The sequence below is a fragment of the Amblyomma mixtum genome, chromosome 3, assembly GCF_055824585.1.
Source record: "Amblyomma mixtum isolate Tamu chromosome 3, ASM5582458v1, whole genome shotgun sequence".
Lineage (NCBI taxonomy): Eukaryota > Metazoa > Arthropoda > Arachnida > Ixodida > Ixodidae > Amblyomma > Amblyomma mixtum.
The window spans coordinates 337,004,718-337,027,048 of record NC_143014.1 but is presented as its reverse complement, the minus strand read 5'-3'; the positions used below and the strand labels follow the sequence as shown (position 1 = coordinate 337,027,048).

Genomic DNA, 22,331 nt, shown 5'->3' with positions numbered 1-22,331 from the left:
TGATATCATTTGACGTGCCTACTAAAATGAATATTATATTGGATGAGAAAGAGCGACTCATTTAATTTTCAAAGATGCATGCTAATGAAAATAACAGGGTGGCGTATATTTCTGTAACACGTCTTGCTGGCAGTTAGATTTAAGAGCCTTCTTAATCATTTTCCTCTGGTGAGAAGTGAAGGATAGCTAGGAATGTTAGCACCATTTTTTTGTCCTTTCAGAGAACATCAAACTTTGTGTGCAGACCAGTAGCTGTTCTGCACCCTTGCCAAACCTCTCTTCTGGCTAGAATTATAGAAATAAATATGAAATATTTGTCAGTTGACTTCAACATGACATAGCCCTTGTCCAGAATCATATTAATGAATGTCTTATAGGAAAGACACATCATAACAATCATCACTGTGAGTACCCAGGTAAAATCAGAACTGCCCGGATTTAAGTTGAAGCAATGTCACTTTTGGTTAAAGAGCCGTACCGTCCACCACTTCCAATCTGGGACTAACTGAAACTGGCTAAATTTGTTTCCCATATGTTTCTTAGCTTTGTGGTGCCCCAAACAAAATGCATATTTTTTTCTGCCTCGTCTCGCATGTCTAAAAAAATGTAAAAGATATACACATCTAGCAAACCATGAAATAACTAGCATAAAACATTGCCAAAAATTGTACCAAAAAACGAAATGATAAGTGTGGCTTGTAATTAGCTCTCTTAGATGTATAGGCTGTCACATTTGTACAAATCACAATAATACGAGTTAAACAAATATGATAACGAGATCACATAATTAGATCATAATTAGGCCGACTTTAAAAGGTGCTGAAACAATAAAAAAATTTGCCAAAAATATTTTGACGGAATAATATTTTTATTTGCGCCAGGAGAGCACTATTTAGAGCCATAAATCAGCAAAGTAGACGAATGGTTGAACAACGCCAACAGGGTCGAGAATAGCGTTTCACATTAGACCGCCCATTCATCTGGATCCCCCTCATGAATGACAGTATATACCATTTTTTGAAACATCCAGATTTTTTACTTGAGAAAACTCCCACCACACCTGCACTTGCAGACACATGACATGTCTCAGAATTAGTCACGTCAAGAAGTATAGTGCTGTCTGCCACTGTGGATACGAGGCGTGCCAGTTGCCATTGACTATTTGCTCCACAGCCACTGCACTTCTAGCTCATGTGTCCTTCGAGTCTACAGTTCTCACATGTAAAAGTGTGCTCACTGTGCTGCAGTTACTATAGTCGACGCTTGAGGGTCTGTTCTGCAGCGGCTCCTTAAACCAGACAATTTGTACCATAAACTAGCCTAAAGCTAAACACAAGCTATTTGGATAGTCTATGCAGTACACTTTTCTTCAAGATTTCCTCTCCCATGTCTCTTCAATTAATCCTGTTCTGCGCCAGCCGTGGCCACCTTATTCCCGCAAATTTCTTAATCTCATCTGCCCACCTAATTTTCTGCCGCCCCTGCTACGTTTGCCTTCTCTTGCAATCCACTCCGTTACCCTAAAGGACCAGCGGTTATCTTGCCTTTGCATTACATGCCCTGCCCAAACCCACTTCTTCCTCTTGATTTCAACTAAGATATCATTAACGCGCGTTTGTTCTCTCATCCACTCCGCCCTCTTCCGATCTCTTAACGTTAAACCTATCATTTTTCTTTCCATAGCTCGCTGCGTTGTCCTTAACTTAAGCTGAACCCTCTTTGTTAGCCTCCACATTTCTGCCCCATAGGTGCGTACCGGTAAGATACACCTGTTGTATACTTTTATCTTGAGAGATATTGGTAAACTGCCATTCATGAACTGAGATAACCTGCCATATGCGCTCCACCCCATTCTTATTCTTCTAGTTATTTCCCTCTCATGATCTGGATCAGCTGTCACTACCTGCCCTAAATAGACATATTCTCCTACTACCAGCACCTGGCTACCAACTGCGAACTGCTGTTTTTCTTTAACTACGAAGTTTCTGAGAAAGCTGTATAGCTTTCCTTTGTAGCCGTATGGCTGCGCTCGGGTGGATGTCAATGAGTAATTACTCCCTTATTACAAATCTACTCCACCTTGGGGGATTCCCCTAAACATTTGGTCAACACTGTTCCCACTTCGAGTTACTGATCAATTCGCTCTCGCCCTACCATAAGCTTGCCGTCCCGGTTACCTCAATTGGTAGAGTGACTGCTCCGGTGAAGTGGTTGTCCCGGGTTCGAACCGCGGACTAGGACGAATTTTTCTTTAATTACGAAGTTTCTGAGAAAGCTGTATAGCTTTCCTTTGTAGCCGTATGGCTGTGCTCGGGTGGACGTCAATGAGTAATTACTCCCTTATTACAAATCTACTCCACCTTGGGGGATTCCCCTAAACATTTGGTCAATGCTGTTCCCTTGCTAGGCTGTTGAACATTACTTTGGTTTTCTGCATATTAATTTTTAGCTCCACCGTTCTGCTCTGCCTGTCCAATTTATTGATCATGCTTTGCAGTTCATGTCCTGAGTGACTTAGCAAGGCAATGTCATCAGCGAATCGCAAATTACTTAGGTATTCTCCATTAACTCTTATCCCCAACTGTCCCCATTTCAGGCCCCGGAATACCTCCAGCAAACAGGCAGTGAATAGCATAGGCGAGATCGTGTCTCCCTGCCTGACACCTTTCCTTATTGGAATTTTATTGCTGACTTTATGGAGAACTATGGTAGCTGTGCAATCATTATAAATATCTTCCAATATTTTCATATAACACTCTTCTACGCCCTGATTTTGCAATGCCTGCATGACTGCTGAGGATTCTTCTGAGTCGAATACTTTCTCGTAATCAATGAACGCTATATATAGGGGCTGGTTATATTCTACGCATTTTTCTATCACCTGATTGATTGCGCGAATATGGTCCATTGTCGAGTATCCTTTACGAAAGCCTGCCTGCTCATTTGGTTGATTGAAGTCTAAGGTTGTCCTGACCCTATTAGCGATTACTTTATTAAATACCTTGTAGGCAACAGACAGTAAGCTAATTGGTCTGTAATTCTTCAAGTCCTTGGCATCTCCTTTCTTATGAATTAAGCTAATATTACCATTTTTCCAAGCTCTAGGTACGCTTGAGGTCACAAGGCATTGCGTATACAGGGTGGCTAGTTTTTCGAGCACAATCTCACCTCCATCCTTCAACAAATCTGCTGTTATCTGATCCTCACTAGCTGCTTTTCCCTTCTGCATTGTTCCCAAGGCTTTCTTTACTTCCTCCTTCGTTACTGGCGGGATGGCCCATTGCTGTGTTCCACTGCCTCTCTCAGTAACATTCTGATTGCAATCGCTACTGTACAGATTTGTGTAAAATTCTTTGGCTACTTTAACTATCTTATCCATATTTCTAATGACATTGCCCTCTTTGTCTCTTATTGCATGCATCTGGCTTTTACCTATGCCTAGTTTTCTCTTCGCTGCTTTTAGGCTACCTCCGCTCATTAGAGCATGCTCGATTTTCTCCATGTTAAACTTCCTGATGTCGGCTACCTTGCGCTTATTTATTAACTTCGACAGCTCTAATAGTTCTATTCTATCTATGGAGTTAGACGTCCTCATGCTTTGCCGTTTCTTAATCAGATCCTTAGTCTCCTGAGATAGCTTCCCAATATCCTGTCGAACCATCCTACAGCTACTTCTACAGCGCACTCCGTTATGATATCTGTGAGACGATTGTTCTTTATTTCAACATTAGAGTCGTCATCTTCAGTTAAACGGAAAATCTGTTCTGCAGCAAAATCCTGAATTCCTCTCCTTTCCCTCTTAATGCATGCTGACTCGTTAATAGACTTCCGCTTCACTAATTTCCTGCGCTGCCTTTGCAAATCTAAGCTAATGCGAGATCTTACCATTCTGTGGTCGCTACAACGGACATTTCCGAGGACCTCCACATCCTCTACGATGCCAGGCTGAGCGCACATTATGAAGACTATTTCATTTTTAGTCTCACCATTGGGGCTCTTCCACGTCCACTTCCTGTTGGCTCGTTTGCGAAAGAAGGTATTCTTGATCCGTAAAATCTATCTGCGAACTCTACTAATAACTCCCCCTGATATTCCTAGAACCTATGCCATAGTCACCTACCGCCTGGTCCCCAGCTTGCTTCTTGCCTACCTTCGCATTGAAGTCGCCAATCAGTATAGTGTACTGTGATTTTACTTTGGTCATCACCAATGTTAATTCCTGCAATAAATATGCTCTCACATGACAGGTTTAGTGCTTTGTGTACCTGTATGATTATCATTTTTAATTTGATATAGAACGAATTATCCATTACAAGCACATCATTTAAAACACACAGTTCAGCAAATGAGATGACATGTTGCACAACAAGAATGTCCAGCAACATCAGAAACAAGCGGCCATGAAAATAAGCCATTTTAATTTTCAAGTCACAATGTCAGCTCAAGTCCCTTCCTTGACACGTCTCAAAAACGGTCACGTCGAGAAGGTGCTGTCTGCCACTGCTGCTACGGTGCGTGCCAGTTGGCGTTCACTATTTGCTCCACAGCCACTGCGCTACTAGCTCATGTGTCCTTAGAGTCCACAGTTCTCACATGCAGAATTGTGCTCACTCTGCTACAGTTAATACAGCCGACGCTTGAAGGTCCATTCTGCAGCGGCACCTTAAACCAGACAATCCGGAGCATAAACTAGCGTAAATCTAAACACAACCTGTTTGGATCATATATGCAGTACACTTTGAGATTTGCAATAAAGTGTCTTAATAAGCATTCAATGCATTCAAAATCTATTGCAAGCTCAGTAAACTGTGCTACATTTGATATAAACTTGTGGCAACAAGAACCTTTGGTCACTAATTTGTAAATATTTGCAACAATTTCTAAAGAAAACAAAATGCTTTTAGTTTGTTACTGCAAAATAAGCAAAATATGATCCAAAGCTTACATCACAATTTTTGTTTGTTTTCAGAAAATAGTGGCCACCCTGTGACAACCTAAAAGTCTGGCAACATAAAAATAATAAACAAAGCTCGGTGTGTGCTTACAACCATTTTAATGTTTTGTAAAAAAGGAAGAAAAAACCACGATTGCCTACGACTACAATATTGGAGGTTACCAATGCAGTAAACCTACACCTTCTCCCTCACTTCAAATGTCAGGGGGCACCACAAACTAGATGAGGAGAAAAAGAAACTGTACTATATACAGAACGAGTAAATATTGGCAGAAAAGGTCAACTGAAATATAAAAACTGGTTGTAATTACAAGAAAAATGCATTCTCAGTAGAGAGATTGAGAGAAAAAATTTTGAGCAGAGTTTGAAGGGAATCTCCCAGAAGAAACCTCAACTGGCTCAACCACGCCGTGAGGGAAGCGATGGAGGAGAGAGTGAAGGTAAGTAAGAAAAATATACACAGTGGTGGATGACTGAATTTCGACCGTGTACCTTGCACTTTGGTTTCAGAAAACGAAATCTGCTTTCTGGAAATTTTAGAAAAACAAGCCCACTGCATAGATCAGGCATCGAAGATAACCTCTGCAAAATACTAGAGCCATTTTAGCTCTGAATAGCTGTAAAAATTCAATCAAATCTTGTGTGCTGTTTCTTTCGAGAAGCAGTTTATTCTACGGATTGTGCATTCAAGGTGGTGCTGCAGCCCGGACCGTCAAGCGTCAACTGTAGTAACTGTAGCAACGTGAGCACAGTCTTGCTTGCGAGAACTCCGGACTCGAAGGACACCTCAGCTAGAAGTGCGGTGGCTGTGGAGCAAAATGTCAATGGCAACTGGCACTCCCCGTAGCAGCAGTGGCACACAGCACCATACTCTTTCACTTGACTATTTCTACGACATGTCATGTGTCTGCCTGTGCACGGTTGGTGCGCGTTTTCTGATGTAAAAATCTGGATGTTTGAAATAGTAGTATAGTAGTATATTCTGTCATTTATGTGGGGGATCTAATGCGAAATGCTACCCTCGTCTCTGTTTGTGTCGTTCAGCCAGTCATCTGCCTTGCCGATTTACATTTATAAATAGTGCTCTCCTGGAACTAGTGAAAATAATATCGTGCCAAAATCTTTTTGGCAAATTTTTTAATTGTTCTAGCCCCTTTGAAAGTTAGCCTAATTATGAAGTAATTATCTGATCTCGTTATCATTTTTTGTTTCCTTCGTATTATGGTCACTTGTATGAATGCGACAGCCTATACATCTAAGGGAGGCAGTTACGATCCGAACTTATCATTTTGTGTCTAGGTGCTATTTTTGGCAATGTATAACGGTAGTTTCGTTGTTTGCCAGTGTGTATTTCTTTTATATTATCTTAATCAAGCGGGTGGGGGAGGATGAAATATGACTTCTGGTTTGGTGCTGGTGAAAGCTAGGAAGCACGCAGGAAACAAGTCAAGCCTATTTCAGTTAGTTTCCGACTGGAAGTGGTGGAGGGTTCGGCTCGTAAACCAAGCATGACAATTGCTTCAACCTAAGAATCGGACAGTTGTGACTTTACTCGGGTACTCACAGTGATGATTGTTATGATGTGTCTTTTCTAAGAGACGTTCATTAATATGTTTCTCGATAAGGTCATCTGAAAGTCAACTGTAAAGAATTATTTCATAATTATTTTGAGAATTTTAGCAAAAACACAAGGTTATTGGCAAAGTTGCAGAATAGCTACTGCTTTGCACATAAAGTTTGATGTTCTCCAAGAGAACAAAATATTGCACTAACATAGCTATTCTACACTTGTCGTCAGAGGAAAACGATTAAGAAGGCTCTCTATTGTAACTGCCAGCAAGACAGGTGTTATGGACATATATGCTACCCCATTTTTTTGCTAGCATACATCTGTGAAAATTAAATGATTTGCTCTTTCTGAAGCAAATACAATAATCATTTTAGTAGGCACATCAAAAGATATCAGATCTGTGAAACAGCAAAAGAGGTTCTTATTCTCATGTTCTTCAAAATGCAGTGCACCTAAGTGCCGCGGACAACATGGCGGTTATCGGTGGCACTTGTAGCGAGTGTCTTGCGTTACCCTCTCCATTATTATCTATAGAAAATGTAGAAGCACACACAGGAAGCTGAAACATAGCGCGGGCTACGCCACTGAATTTTCTATGTAGGCCTCCCCCCTCCCCCTCATCATTTTTACTGAGTGTACTTCCATCGTTGAAGGATATCCAGCAGCGGTAGACATTACAGCAGTGTGAAGGCTTTGTTCAATTCAATTAAATGCTCTTTTACATTGCGCACCGTATTTGATACACAAATATTTCACCCTTGATGTAGACATCCAGAAAGGTCTTCGCTGATTAAGAAATGAAGCTAGGAGAGTTGGTAGTAATTCACCATAGAGCAGCAGTACAGAAATCGTGCATAAATGACCAAATAGCTTTGTTTTTCCTTCTGTGCGAGCTTTCGCATGGTTTCTGTTTTTTGTTTTGAAGTGAAACTTTCTGCCCATGGAAGACGCACTTACCCTTCTCCAAACATCACTTTAAGCCATCCCTTATGCCCTCCGCACCGTTTTCATGATACTGCATTTCTGTACAGAATCCCAAATAGCTGAGCACCTTGGCGTCAACTTGGACTTCTGTTCGAGGTTCTACCCGAGTTTTATCACGCGCCGATAAGCATAAACCAACAAATGTAATAACTCCTCGAAAGTTTCCCATAATATGCTCCGGTACAGTTGGAATCTGGCAAAAAACTGCGCTGCTTTGCCGTGCGCAGCACATGTTACCTTTTTCATTATATTTCTTTTTGTAGGTGCTCGTTTTAAGACACCCTTCAAACAGTAGAGAACTGCTTCTTGAATTATCATGGAACGATTCCTTCCTGATCTGCCTTTTCCAGTATCGATGTAGTTCTACGCTGTTCTTCTTCTTCATTGAATTAATCTAGATTTTACATTCTGTGGTTTTTTACCTGTCGTTTAATGCTGTTTCTTTTGGCATCGTTCTGTTCTGCACCGGTTAGGTTCCTTGTTGTTTTTTGCCTTTGAAAGGCAACCCTCCTATATAAGGAATTAAATATCTATAGAGCTCTGCACCTTTGGTGGACTAATTTTCTCAATTGTTCTTCATATAATATTTTACTTTGAGCTTTCCGTGCTTCGAGTGATATCCAACCCATATCCCCTGTACTGCTTCATGAGTGTTTCTCCCGTGGGCACCTAGTGCTTATCTTCCAACAGCTCTCTGATTTGCATCTAATCTCGACTTAACTTCTCCCCTTAAGCACAGAATCACATTTCCGAAAGGAAGACCCGATGCCATTATTCCTTTCCAAATCCATACATCTTAGTACCATATTTGTTGTACATCGATCCCAGTGAAAAAAAAACATTGGAACCAATTGGGAATTCCAATTGGTTACAACCGGATGCAACTTATCCCATGTGGAACCAATTGGACAGCCAACTGGTTCCAGTTGGACGCAGGACTTCAATTGGTTGGACCAATTGGATTACCCATTTGTTCCCGTGATTCCAATGGGAGATCACCTCCCAAATGGATAGTCCAAATGGTTTTGCAATTTCCAATTGGGCACACCAATTGGTTTTGAAGCTCCTAGGAAACTGGTGTCATATATTTCATTTGTGTCACCCAATTAGGGTTTAGTAGCAGGGAGCAAAGGGGAGTTTTTCTGAACAGTTTTTGCATTTTCAGAATTTGCCATATTCCCTTCATCTGGCTGGCAAAAAATCATCACATTTGCATGTGAATTCCTGCAATAAATATATCTCACATGTCAGGTTTAGTGCTTTGTGTACCTGTATGATTATCATTTTTAATTTGATATAGAATGAATTATCCATTACAAGCACATCATTTAAAACACACAGTTCAGCAAATGAGATGACATGTTGCACAACAAGAATGTCCAGCAACATCAGAAACAAGTGGCCATGAAAATAAGCCATTTTAATTTTCAAGTCACAATGTCAGCTCAAGCCCCTTCCTTGACGCGTCTCAGAAACGGTCACGTCGAGAAGGTGCTGTCTGCCACTGCTGCTACGGTGCGTGCCAGTTGGCGTTCACTATTTGCTCCACAGCCACTGCGCTACTAGCTCATGTGTCCTTAGAGTCCACAGCTCTCACATGCAGAATTGTGCTCACTCTGCTGCAGTTAATACAGTCGACGCTTGACGCTCCATTCTGCAGCGGCACCTTAAACCAGACAATCCGGAGCATAAACTAACGTAAATCTAAACACAACCTATTTGGATCATCTATGCAGTACATTTTGAGATTTGCAATAAAGTGTTTTAATAAGCATTCAACGCATTCAACATTTATTGCAAGCTCAGGAAACTGTGCTAAATTTGATATAAACATCTGGCAACAAGAACCTTTGGTCACTAATTTCTAAATATTTGCAACTCTCTGTTAAGAAAACAAAATGCCTTTAATTTTTTACTGCAAAATAAGCAAAATATGATCCAAAGCTTAACATCACAATTTTTGTTTGTTTTCAGAAAATACTGGCCACCCTGGGACAATCTAAAAGTCTGGCAACATAAAAATAATAAATAAAGCTCGGTGTGTGCTTACAACCATTTTAATGTTTTGCAAAAAAAGGAAAAAAAACCACGATTGCCTATGACTACAATATTGGAGGTTACCTACAGAGTAAACCTACACCGTCTCCCTCACTTCAATGTCTGGGGCACCACAAACTAAAGTCCCTAGATCAGCTTTGCTAAGTAGCGACAAGTTCCTCCTCTTCTAACGCCCTTTCCCCTGCGGCTCGCGTCATCCGCCATGTTCTTCCCAACGCGCTCCGGCGGCGCGGTCGTGTGCACTGGAACGGCGGACCTTGCAGAGTCGCGGCTTTGCTGTAAGGGGCAGTAAAGAATGTAGCAAATGAGCTTGGTATGAGGAGAAGGGAGACATGCCAGTAATGCACTCCGAATGTGATTTGTGTTGAGTTTTGTCGGAGACGGCGAGTGCGGTGAAACTGCAGTCGTGGTGCAGCGGCCAAGTTCGCGAGAGAACACGGACGTGCGCGCAGCTTTATATATGGCGTATTATTTTAAATACTATCAACAGTCACTCGCATATAGTAGAATTCATAACTGCGCCTGGAGAGTCACGCCCGAGCGGTGCGAACTTTTGTACCCGATAAATAGTGTAATTGCTCTTCCCTGTCCATTCTCGCTCACCCCTTGCCGAGCTCTCCCTTTTGCTTTTATTTCCGCCGGCCGCAGCTCGTTTGCGCAAGACATCAGGTAGGAATTGCCGCAACCGGAAGCATCTTTTTGTTTTTTATTGCAATGAAACTACTACCGCTACAGCACCTCTTATATGCTGCTGTTTCAACACAGCATCCCCACTACGTGGTTTTGAATAGTATGCCACAATGCACGATTACAGAAGCGTCACTCGCGCTCAGTCAAATTCACGTACTATCACGAAATAAAATTTGCCGTCGGTAGGGGAATCTGTTTCACGCTTTTCAAAAAGACTCTGATGCAGGGCCTTTCGAAGTGTGCATTGCACACAGATTTGTGCTACATGTGGCTCTAATTTGCATAAATCATAGTTCGAGGTGAACCTACAATATAACATAACCAGTATTGCCGAAGTTAGAGGTCAAAGAAAAACATGATGAAAAAATTCAAGGATTCACAACCAGTTTATTTCACACATAAAAAGATGCACATTAAAATTTTGCTGGTTTCAGTGGAAACCAGAGTGTATTGCAAGTTTACATATTTGGCTGCTGTTCTTTCGTATGGCCACCTTGCGAAGAACTTGTGGGACTCATTCCTGCCACGGTATTCAATTAATCAAGAAAGGCCTGATGCATTATGTGCCTTGCTTCAGCAGCTGAGAAGCTGCATTAAATGCCAAATAGCTGTTTTTATAACCCTGTTTCACTTAATGTCCTTTCTTAAGTTTTTCTAAAAAAGCAAAGCCATTTAGGGGCTTCAGTTTGGCCAACCTGGCTCAAGCTCTTACTGCAGTGCAGAAGCAGCACATGTAATTGTTAGGCAATGTTCCTGCTTGCAACATAATTATTTCACACATCACACAAGGTGGTGAAGGTCACATCAATGTTTATTTTTTTTAACAAATAAATACACCAAGAACAATTCTTTTGCTTAGAATACAGACCAAAACGACACCTCCAGTGGGCCAATTACACTGACCTGCTGCTTCCTGCTAGACAGTTTTTTAATGTGCACAAGTCCTAGACACATTAATGTTAATACCTACAACAAACATGAAATTAACTGCAGCTAGTAGTGCTATTCCATGCTGAAGAATTGTCCCAGTGCTGGGAGTTTCTTCTCAGTTCGGGTGCCTCACAAGGCCCGAATGGTTTGTGAAGCAACAGCTATCACGTTCCAAAGTAGAAAAAACAGTTCCCTATTGTCTTTCACTGCACTTTCGTCCTCAGCACCACACTTCACCACTTTCGCACATTGCCCTGCAGCAGTGGCTTAATGGTTATGGCACTTGGTTGCTGGCTCCATGATCGCAGATTTAATTTCAGCTGCAGCAGCCGCACTTTCATTGAGGCAAATGCAAGTGGTCAGTGTATTGTGTAACATCGGTGTACACCGAACCCCAGGTGGTGAACGTTTTTCCAGTCTACATATATGGTGTCCCTCATAGCTTGAGTCGCTTCATGACGTTGAACCCCACAAAGCAGAAACCATCTGCACACTGCATGGCTTTGCTAAATTTGCAATACCACTCAAGTTTCATCCAGTGAACTTGCTGTTGCTACATCTAAGCAATGGACTCCGCTGCTTTTGGCATCCCAATGCTTTTGCTGCCACACCTGGCAGACTGCTTCTCGGCAGAAATACGGCCATTCTCTTTCCTTAATAACAAGTACACCCGTGTGTGCAGAAAACAATGGAGCAGCTTGTTTGGAACGTTGTGGCACACAGGTATGCTGGTAGGCACAACTTTAAGCACCGCCTTCTTCACAGCAATAATACGTGCGCGATTCTGAAGAAGTGCTTCTCTGTTGCTCAGAAAAAATGCTTCCGTTGTTTTCAATAGCCTGAAAGCATCTTCTGTCAGGACAACCAGGGGCATACGTGCCATCTGGTCTCCTGTGTAGTAAGGCTTTCTTTTTTGTTCTGGATGTCATCAAACCAAACCACTTTTCCATTTGGTCAACAAACCAAGCAGTTGTGACTGCTGTCTCATCTAAGTGCCCCATTTCCACATGATACCGGAGCGCTGCAGCAGTACCATGATGGAAGAAGGTGTATGCTGGCGCCACTTTCATCTTGTCAAAGTGGCCTGGACTGATGCATGCTTTTTTGAGTCTTGGCGCTGCTTTAAAATCAGCCCCTGATTCAAGCTCTATCAGCTCTTCTATGGGTTTGCGACATACTTTATTTGCAGGAAGTTTGTTGGCCTCAACAATTTCATCTGGTAGATATATGTTCTGGCCTCTTGTGAGATGACTTCTCAAGTTTTTCAGCAGATGAGGCACATCTGCCATGAAATACAGGCGCCGTGCAGTATCCTGCGGATGATTTATATAACACTTCCGCTGAGTGCATTTGCCCACTGAAAGGCCAAAGCACCGCCATAGTGCCTGATTGCAGGGTCCATGTCACCAACAATGGCATGCACTTTTATGCAGATGTTTTCACATGCTGCTATCACAGCTTCAAACTTCATTTTGATGGTAGGAGCATGAAAGCTGTTTTCAGTAAATTCATATGCGACTGTCTGCTTCCATCGTGTTGACAGCCCTCCAAGCATCATTACAAGGCCATGTGTTGCCACACAGTCTTCAGGAACTGTACCATTCGCAAATGGAACTGATGGCACACCGATGATCCGGCCGGTCAATGGGTCGAAATCCAGACAGACCTTTGGTGATTTGGAGCTCATCAATCATGAGTACGGCATGCCTCTCTTCCTCAGAAAGAAGACCGATCTGAAAAGTAACAATAGGAAGAATGTCTAGAAAGCCACTCACCGAACAAAGAAAGGGTACTAGAACCCATATACACATTTTCTGCGCATGGCTACAATAAAAGACTACTTTTAAATAATGACGGAAGCCAGCAGTCATCGAAACCAAGGAGCATAGGGGATGTTCTTTTTTTGGAATTGGTGGTGTTCATCAAAGGGAGGTCAATAAAATGGATATTTTTTAAATATCACTGATTACAAAGCAAAAGAAAAAAACACGTTGCCAGTGTGATCTGAACCCACAATCTTCGAATTCCACGTCCAGTGCTCTGCCAACTGGGCTACGGCAATGGCTGTCTAATCTTCTGCTTTCGGGGGAATTCATGTGTAGTGGCGGAAGTAGTACGCTTAGTATGACTGGTTTGGATCCCACCAGTGGCATGTGCTTGTTTTTTATTCTGGTTTGTAATCAATTATCTTTTCAAAAATAAAAAAGTAATCACCTTATTGGCCTTCCATTGATGAACATCACAAATTATTAAAAAATATATATCCCACTATGCTCCTTCGTTTTGGTAACTGTTGGCTTCCATCATAAATGTGATAACGAGCCCCTCTTTTCCGTTCCCTAATCTACTTTCATATAAGGTAAACATACACCTTTGAGCTAGTGAACATTCTCTGTAAACAATTTTTTTTTGTTTGCCAACCTTTATTTTCAGCAGGTCCATCATTTCCACAATGATCCCAGGCTTGAATTTGAAGCTTTCGATCCTTCGTTGTAAAGTCCGTTCTGTGGGAAGCGGGCTGGCCAGTTCCCGTACAACATCGTAGCCCCGCGATCCACAAGCCAACCTCAGTTTCAATGCCTTCACCACAGTATCGTTGCTCCATGTTGAGCCTTGCATCGTGCTCATCTGGAGGCTTCGAAGCTGGTCTTGATTGAAGTATTTGCTGATGCCTGCATGTCTACAGGACAATAATTGGGAATATAAGGCACAGCAAAGTCGGAGGTGTATCTATACGGATGGATGCTCAAAGAGGGCTTGAAACAAAAATCGCATGGCCTGCACTGTCAATTTTCACCATCAGCTTCCATCACTGCCATTTTGAGATCAAATGTGAATGTACAAAATAATAAAAACATTCTGCTTTTAGTGTGACAGCACTACTAGGCACATTTTCTGATTTTGGGCTTTATGAGGCATCCCACCTGCCCACTGGGTTGTGGGCAACCTGCTAGGTGTGCACACCTGGCATGACTTCACCTAGGCGAAGTCCTTCAAGGTAAAATACTTTCAGGGCAAACAACTTTAGGTCAAGGGCTAAGTCAAATGCCTTCAGCACATATGGACCTTAGGTGCCCACAGTAACTAGTGCTACTACATGATATTCCACCTTAGCCTTGCTAACCTGCCTGCTCATTTATTATTCAACACTGTACACGCATTAAATAGACAGTGAAGCTTTGTTTCGACACCAAAGTAGAATGGATAACAGGCATTTATATGGACAACTCACTTCGAACAGATATGAAATAATCAAGGCAACTGTAAAAATTACCACATATGAATTTTCACTTCTTTAAGTACAGACCTGAGTGTATCAGTGAAGGTTTTCCATGCAGGAGACATGCTGTGGTATTAAAGGACTATAGACACCTAATTTTGGTAGCATGCTTCCTGCAAATCATGGGTTATATATTAGAATAGATGGAACATCGTGTGGTGTTCACCTACGACCATTAAATAATTTATAGCCGAATTTTTACTCTCATGCTATTTTGGTTTTATGAACTGAACGATGGCTGTGACGTGTAGTTGACCTTTAGGTTGAGTGAGGTACAAAAAAATCTGCGATATAAACACTGCTACATAATTTCAATTCCCTACAACGCTCATACCAGCTTGCTTCAGGAGCTGGAATGACAACAAATGATATGTCAGCAATATATTCCTGCTTTTTTGCGCCTTATGTGATCTAAAGGTCAACTACATGCCACAGCCATCGTTCAGCAAGATGAAACCGCAACAGCATCAACAAGGAATTCAATCAAATTATTTATCGGTCGTATGCAAATGTTACACTGTGATTCGTGTATACGAATGTCTGATGCATCATTTGAAAGAAGAAAACATGCAAGGAAAACTTTTGTATTCCTTTAGCAATCTCCTTCCTTTTTTGTGCACTGATATTAATGTCTCCATTGGAATGATATTACCTTTCACAAGTTTCTGGTTCTGTCTTTCCAGTGTTCTTGCTCGCTTCTGACATCCAGCAAGCTTTCTTTTCAAGGTCTCCATCTCCTTCTGCACACTTTCAACCTGAGGGTCAGCATCATCTGAAACAGAATTAGAAATTGATCACCTTTACAACAGTCATTAATGCTTTAAAGCCCAACATTTCACACGAATGACAACTGAACATTTTTCTTCAATATTACCTCATTTGAAATCTTTCACATCTGTTCTGAGAATAGCTCCTCTGAACTTCATAACGTAGAAAGAGACGGCATGTCTCACTTTTTTATTAAGAAACATGAATGAGGAAGGTTGGCCAACTATTACAGAGTGGTAATAAATTTGAGCAGCAAATGAATGTTAAAATACAACATTGTACAGCTATAAATATATTATTCCTGTCACATCAAAAGAGGGTAAAAAGGAAGCTGAATATTGTGATCAACACAGTACAGCATTGGCTTCTGAGCGTGACTGGAACAAAAAAAAACACCCCAGTAGAATCGTCTTATTGTACAGTTGCGAATTTAGCCAACTTTTAGTGCCATATTATTGCTTCGTTATACACTGGCGATTACAATGGAAGTTGTCAGCTCATGGAGCAATGTGAAATACTGGGTGTCAAAGGGTTATATTTCATGTAAATTCAAAGATCATTATGTAAAAAGACAAACATTACTTGCAACACATTGCTGTGGAATTGATATTTGAGTGGGTCCTGTAAAGGTCATTAAATGTTTTTCATATTGATGCACAGACAGCTTGACTGCATGAGCCACATGGCAAGGGCTCTACATTGCAGATGTAATTTTAACAAAACTCATCAACACTAACCAAGTGTGCAGGAACAAATAGCCGTGGACGCCATTGTTGTGCTGCCAGGGGTATCCATACGTCGCCTCTTGCTTGGTGGCTGACTGATGCAGTTCTGCACGCATGCACCAGCGCTAGGCATCTCTTCTCTATCATCACATGCCTGCTTGTCACTAGATCCCGTGTGAATGTCAGTTTCTGCAAAGTAGAAATAAATTGCAGCCATTTGGGGTTAGCAGTTGTGGTGGTAGAATAGAGCTGGTTTCTGTGAAGAAAATAGCACTATGCAGTTATCTTACGCTGCAAAGCAGGCACATCCACTACTGATAACTGAGAAGAATGGCCGACCGAGGAAAATGTGCTTACTCATGGCAGGTTTCTTCTGGAATTTCAGAAGAGAACGGCTGACTGTACCTGCAAATAGTAGCAAGTTATGACTCTTCTACCCATTGCTGAGTCTTCCTATGTGAGGAAATGCACACTAAATGTAATAAGTATGCACCTTGCATTTGTGACGAAGACTTCTCAACTGTAAATGTTGCGTTTTCAGATGTACAGAGATCAGTACTGTCTTCCTGGGATGCTCAATTATAACACGCTGCACAGCCAGGGCATTAATGCTTGAATTCTCAAAGCCACATGGAGCCTCCTGTGATGTGTTTCCCTCTATACAAAAGAAAAAACATGTCATCACCAAGGCTGTCTCTTCATGTATGCAGAAGCTAGTGTTATAACTTTGGAAAAACCACACAACACGATACGGTGAAAGATTTAGAGTGCCAGATTTAAACTCACCGCCCTGGTCAATAGTGTCTTTCTGCTGAAGACCAGTAATGACAGCTAATTATAAACCAGTGCAAGACCGATATTCTTTGCTGTTTTCTAGTGAATTCAAGTTCAACAAACATTATTTTCAATACAGAACCCCCTGTATAGCATGAAGTTGATACTGACATAAAGAATGGCATACCTTCTGAGCATGACTGCAGGGAAGGTAGAACATATGATGGAGGTTCAGGAGCACGCTCAGCTGTAGAGCCTAGCTCAGAACAGCTGGGAATGTTTTCCAGTGCTACAAGGAAAGGCAAAATGCACTTCTAAGTTTGGGCATTCACATAAAACTATAGACTCATTAAGGAATGAAGCATTGAACTAAAAGTGTTTTGACGGGACACTGATAATGCACAGCTCTCTCACCTGATGCATTCGGCACGCCTTCAGCAGATGGCCCTGAAGAACAGGCAGCAGGGATAGCTGTGTGTCGGCAACAAACAGTGCAGTCTAGTTTAGGTCTTATGTAATGTTGGCCTTAGTCAATAAGGTAATGCAGAAGTCAGAATAAAAAAATGAAGAAATTCGGTAACATGCTAGGTGTCATTTTTCAAAACGCTTAACAATGAGGCCCCACTTACCCGAGGCGTGGACAGTACCACGAGGATGTGGTGGTTTGCGGGGCAGCTTTGCTGGCCGGTGAGAGAATATTGATGGGACAGCAGTGCATTTCAGTTTCTTTATGCCAAGCTTCCTCAGAATTATGGGCTCGAATTGGTCTTCAGTATAATGGAGCTGTAAAGAAGGGCAATCGTATTAGTAATATATATGAAAATAAAAAATACAAAAACCCAGCTGTGCAGGTGAACACGCTGAAGTCCCTTGATGGGTTTCTAGGACAGATTGGGAAGCTGATGTCTGCGGGTGGCTGGTAGGCACGAAATAATTACGGTGCTGCCTTTCGGATTATTTGTATGGCGGGAATATAATGAAAGGAATATTATGGGCAGTGGACGCTGAGACTGGCCGTTGGTTTCGCACAGCAATAAAATTCCTTTGTGCCCGCGTCACACAAACTTTTGGCACGTAGAGCACTTGCACAGCTAACACTCCAATAATTCACACATGCTATGCGCGAGAGCGAACACATGTAAATTCATCTAATTGGAGCGCAAGTTATGTACACACCGCCAATTTTTTAGCAGTATCGCGCAACCGTCGACCAGCCGTCGGCGCAGAGCGCGAATCAAGCGAGAATAAGCGCATTAGTTTCATATGAACAGATTCTCGCTCATTTTGCCGCTCTGCGCCGTCATCAGGCGCTGACAAGCAGGCTGGTTGACAGTCGCGCTATACTGTTAAAGAATTGGCTGGGCGTACAGCAGAACACTTCGCAAGAGGCAACGGTTTCAGTGCGCATTACTGAGCTAAAAGGTTTTGGCTACTTAATCTCAATGGACCAGCTGCAGTGGGTGCCGGAGTGGGGCTGTAGGCTGAAATACGCGTGCATACTTGCACTGACATGCATGTTTACGAGACGACAAAGGCGGACAGCAGCGCATAATCAAACAATCGGCAAACACAGTGCGAGCTGGGTGCTTTACCAATTCTTACACACCAGCCGAGGTTTGCTACTAGAGCATCGAATCTCAACGATAGAAAGCCGGAATTGAACTTACCTCACATAGCTTACTTGACTTCGTCGGATTGAAATTTTTTCTCCCACTCCTGTGGAGCCACGCTTTCTGTCGCGCAATGTCGTTTTTTGCAAGCGGCACTGAAAACAATGCCAGCGCTTTTCCTGACTGGGTTGAGAACCCGAAGGCGCAACAACCCGGCATTTCGGCTGCTGCTCGGGCACAAAAAAGTGCCTGAAAAACTCAGGTTACTTCCAGCGCACAGCGAAAGTTACTTCCAGCACACAGCGACAAATATAAAAAAGTCACCTCCGCTGAATGTCCGTCGCCAGCACAACTATACGAGTAGCGTGCAAGCGCCGTCGAACTATGCAGCCGGACGACTTAGGAAGAACATGGCGGAACGGAACCAGTTCCCAACCGGAAGTGGGCACTGTCCAATCGTGTGCGTCGGCGGCGCCGCAAACGTTTTCGGTACTTAGCTTTTTTTAGAAAAGCTCATACAGGGACTTTACCACAAACTAGACGAGGAGACTGCCTCTTTTGACCTCACAACAACAAACCAGAGTTTGGAAATCTTCGTGGCTATCTGCTAACAGTAGAATATCATGGAGAGGTTGCTCAAGAACCTGTTCGCTTAATCTGTGCGCCAGATTATAACCTAGATTACTTTCTTGTAGCATTCTTTCCATATTTTTTGCATAAAGCATAATCATTAGCAATGATGGAGCACAACCTTGCCTTAATTATTTACGTACCTCAACAGCTTTTCTTTAATACCTTTCCCTATCTTAAAAATTTTATTATCTCGCTGTATTTCCTGCAGGAAATCAGCTGCCTCGTTACTGATACCTTCATTTTTTAACACGTTTCAGCGGAGTTCTCTGCTCACATTGTCGTATGCACTGCTTATGTCCAAAAAGGCTGACTACACAGGTCTGTTTTCTGTCTTAGCTATATCTATGCCTTCGGTAAGCAGGAACAGCAGGCTATCATACAAGCGCCTTTTCCTTCTGAACCTGTTCTGAGGTTCTCCAAGTATCTTATGTAATTCTACCCATGAGTGCATTTTTATTTTCACCGCTTAGATTGCCATCTTGTATACTCCGGATGATGTCATAATCAGTGTGAAATATTTTATGCGCTACCTATCACCTTTTCCTTTATAAATAACATTCAGTTGTAATCGGTGTGAAATAATTTATTCGCATTATATCTCCTTTTCCTTTATAAATAACATTCATTTTTCCTGTTGCCAGCTGTGTGGACTTTGCTTATTTATTGGGACGGTCTCCAATGCTTTTAAAAATGTTTCCTTGCTTCTAGGGCCAAACTCATTCAGCTTGATTGGGATTTCGTATCCTACTTCGGATATGCATTTAGGAATACACGGTCTGCTCTGAAAGTAGTAGGACTGATTTCTTTTTCAAAATTTTATTCATGATAATAGTACAAATGATTAGAATTTTTCAAAGGAGCACCCTTCCGCATCTACACACTGCTGCCAATGAGTTTTCCAGCTTTCATACGCCTCCAGGAACGCCTGGACCGGAATGCTGTTTAGCTCCCTCATCACGGCCTGTTGAATCGCCTCTACCTATCCGTGATGCTTCTCCTTGAGCGTCGACTTTATTCTCGGAAATAGAAAAAAGTCTGGCAGGGTCAACTCGGGGCTCTAGGGGGGCGAGGCAGCGTTGCCACCTTGTACTAGGCAAGATACTACATTACGAGGAACCCTGTCTGGCTCGGCGCGTTGTCATGGTGCAGCCGCCATTTGTTGGCGATGGCTGGGCGGACACGAACAATGCATTTTCGCAGTCTTCTGAGGACTTCCACGTAAAAAACTGCATAAACTGTTTGTCCGGGTGGTACGAACTCTTTATGGGTGACTCCATGTCGATCAAAAAATCAAATGAGCATGGACTTTTCCTTGGATTTGCTCTTTCGTGCTTTCTTGGGGTTGGGGAAAAAGGGGTGGGCCATTCTGAGTTCTGCCACTTGCTCTCTGGGTCATATTCAAACACCCACATCTCGCCACAGGTCACTACGTTATCCACAAAATTGGGGTTCTCATTCGCGCGATGAAGAAAATCCTGGCAGATCACTTTCCGGCTGGCCTTTTATTCCTCTAACAACACTCGCGGCACCAACTTCACACACACTTTCCTCATGGTTAAGTTTTCTGTCAGGATCTCAAAAACTTGGGTTTGAGGAATGCTACAGTCATCTGCAATCATTCTGATACTCATCCTGCGATCACTGTTAGGTACATTTTTCATTGCGACACATTTTCGTTGGTCTTGCTGGTCGATGAGCGTCCGGAGTGGTCGTCGTCTTTCACTCTTTCCCTACCTTCTTGGAACAGCTTGTGCCAATCAAAAACACCTGATCTACCCATGGCAGCATCCCCGTAGGCCTGCTTAATCATGTCGTGAGTCTCTTGGTCCGTTTTACTAAGCTTTACACAAAATTTGATCGCGTATCGCTGATCCAGTAAACACTCCATGATTCTGCGTGACGAGGCGTTTCAACAGGGGTGCACAGTACAAGCGATCTGCTCTCTTCAACGGCCAAGAGCAGACTGCTGATTTTCTCCAGTGTTCCCAATATCCCCCTTCACCGATCCTGCACTCGCAGACAACCTTTCGTCTGCCCGTTCTCCCAGGAAAAAACAAGTCCTACTACTTTCAGAACAGACCCTGTATTTGCTTCCACATTTTCCTGTTAGTACTGGTCAGTTCTAAGCTGTTTTCTATTATGCTGTCCTGTGTTCCTCTCTCATTTGTGGAGATTACACTATCGTCGCTCTAAAATGACACAACTATAAATGATGTAATGTAGTTCGCAGCATTGTCTTCCTCTCAGAAATCTCCCTCAGCATCTTGAATCTGTTCCTGCTTTCTTTGATTCATTTATCACAGTTAGCTGTTATGGTTTCAGAATTTTCTTGGCCCTTGCTTAGTTGCATCATGCACTCCAGCCAGCCAGCGGTCAGTGGAGTCCTTTACTTTAGCCTGGACGAGGACCTGCACTTGCTGCTTCATTTGTTGATCAGATTCCCATTTTCGGTGTATTTCCTCTTGAGATAACTGCGCTTTCTTTGCTTCGCTGTGTTCCCTTGAAGCCACCCATCAATGTTCGATGGCCTCCTTAATTTCCTTATTCACTGTTTCATAGCTTCCTCTTTCCTCTCCTGTGCATTGCTCCTTTTACTTGTTTCATTTTAGTACTGATGAATAGCTTTAACTGATTATAATCCCACTTTTTCATGAGGCATTTCTCACTTGCATCTTCTCTGCCTGCTGCCATTAGTGCTATTTGTTTGTCATTTCATTTGTCTTAACTGCATTTCTCATTTGAACAGATCTCCCAACTGCAGACTAATACACGTAAGATCATTTCCCCAGAGTGTACTCCCCCTCTTTGTTAATTTCCTTTTTTGCAAGATTGATATAGATTCCGTGCTGTAGATTCGCTGGCGTAGCTCGTGTTCTGTTTTAGCTTCCTCTGTGTGCTTCTACTTTTTCATATATATAATAATGGAGTAGGTAACACAAGACGATCACTACATGTGCCATGAATGATCACCATGTCGTCCAAGGCACTAAAGTGCAGTGCATTTTGAAGGACATGAGGGTAAGAACTTCTTTTGCTGGTTCACAGATCTGATATCATTTGACGTGCCTACTAAAATGAATATTATATTGGATGAGAAAGAGCGACTCATTTAATTTTCAAAGATGCATGCTAATGAAAATAACAGGGTGGCGTATATTTCTGTAACACGTCTTGCTGGCAGTTAGATTTAAGAGCCTTCTTAATCATTTTCCTCTGGTGAGAAGTGAGGAATAGCTATGAATGTTAGCACCATTTTTTTGTCCTTTCAGAGAACATCAAACTTTGTGTGCAAACCAGTAGCTGTTCTACACCCTTGCCAAACCTCTCTTTTGGCTAGAATTATAGAAATAAATAT

General features: G+C 42.3%; 1 protein-coding gene and 1 pseudogene across 7 annotated transcripts in view; one reads left to right on the top strand and one right to left on the bottom strand.

The window, feature by feature from the left end:
• The window catches only part of LOC149356071 (calsyntenin-1-like), a 93,845-nt gene that overhangs the window by 48,480 nt on the left and 23,034 nt on the right, over positions 1–22,331 (top strand). Inside the window, exon 8 of one of the 7 annotated variants that reach the window (XM_089584100.1) lies at positions 4,970–5,349. The exons of the other annotated variants lie outside the window; for them this stretch is intronic. The gene's annotated coding sequence lies outside the window, so the exon portion shown is untranslated. Of the gene's footprint in view, positions 1–4,969; positions 5,350–22,331 lie in introns of those variants that run through there. 7 annotated transcript variants of the gene reach the window in all.
• Positions 12,511–18,249, bottom strand: LOC149356072 (uncharacterized; annotated as a pseudogene).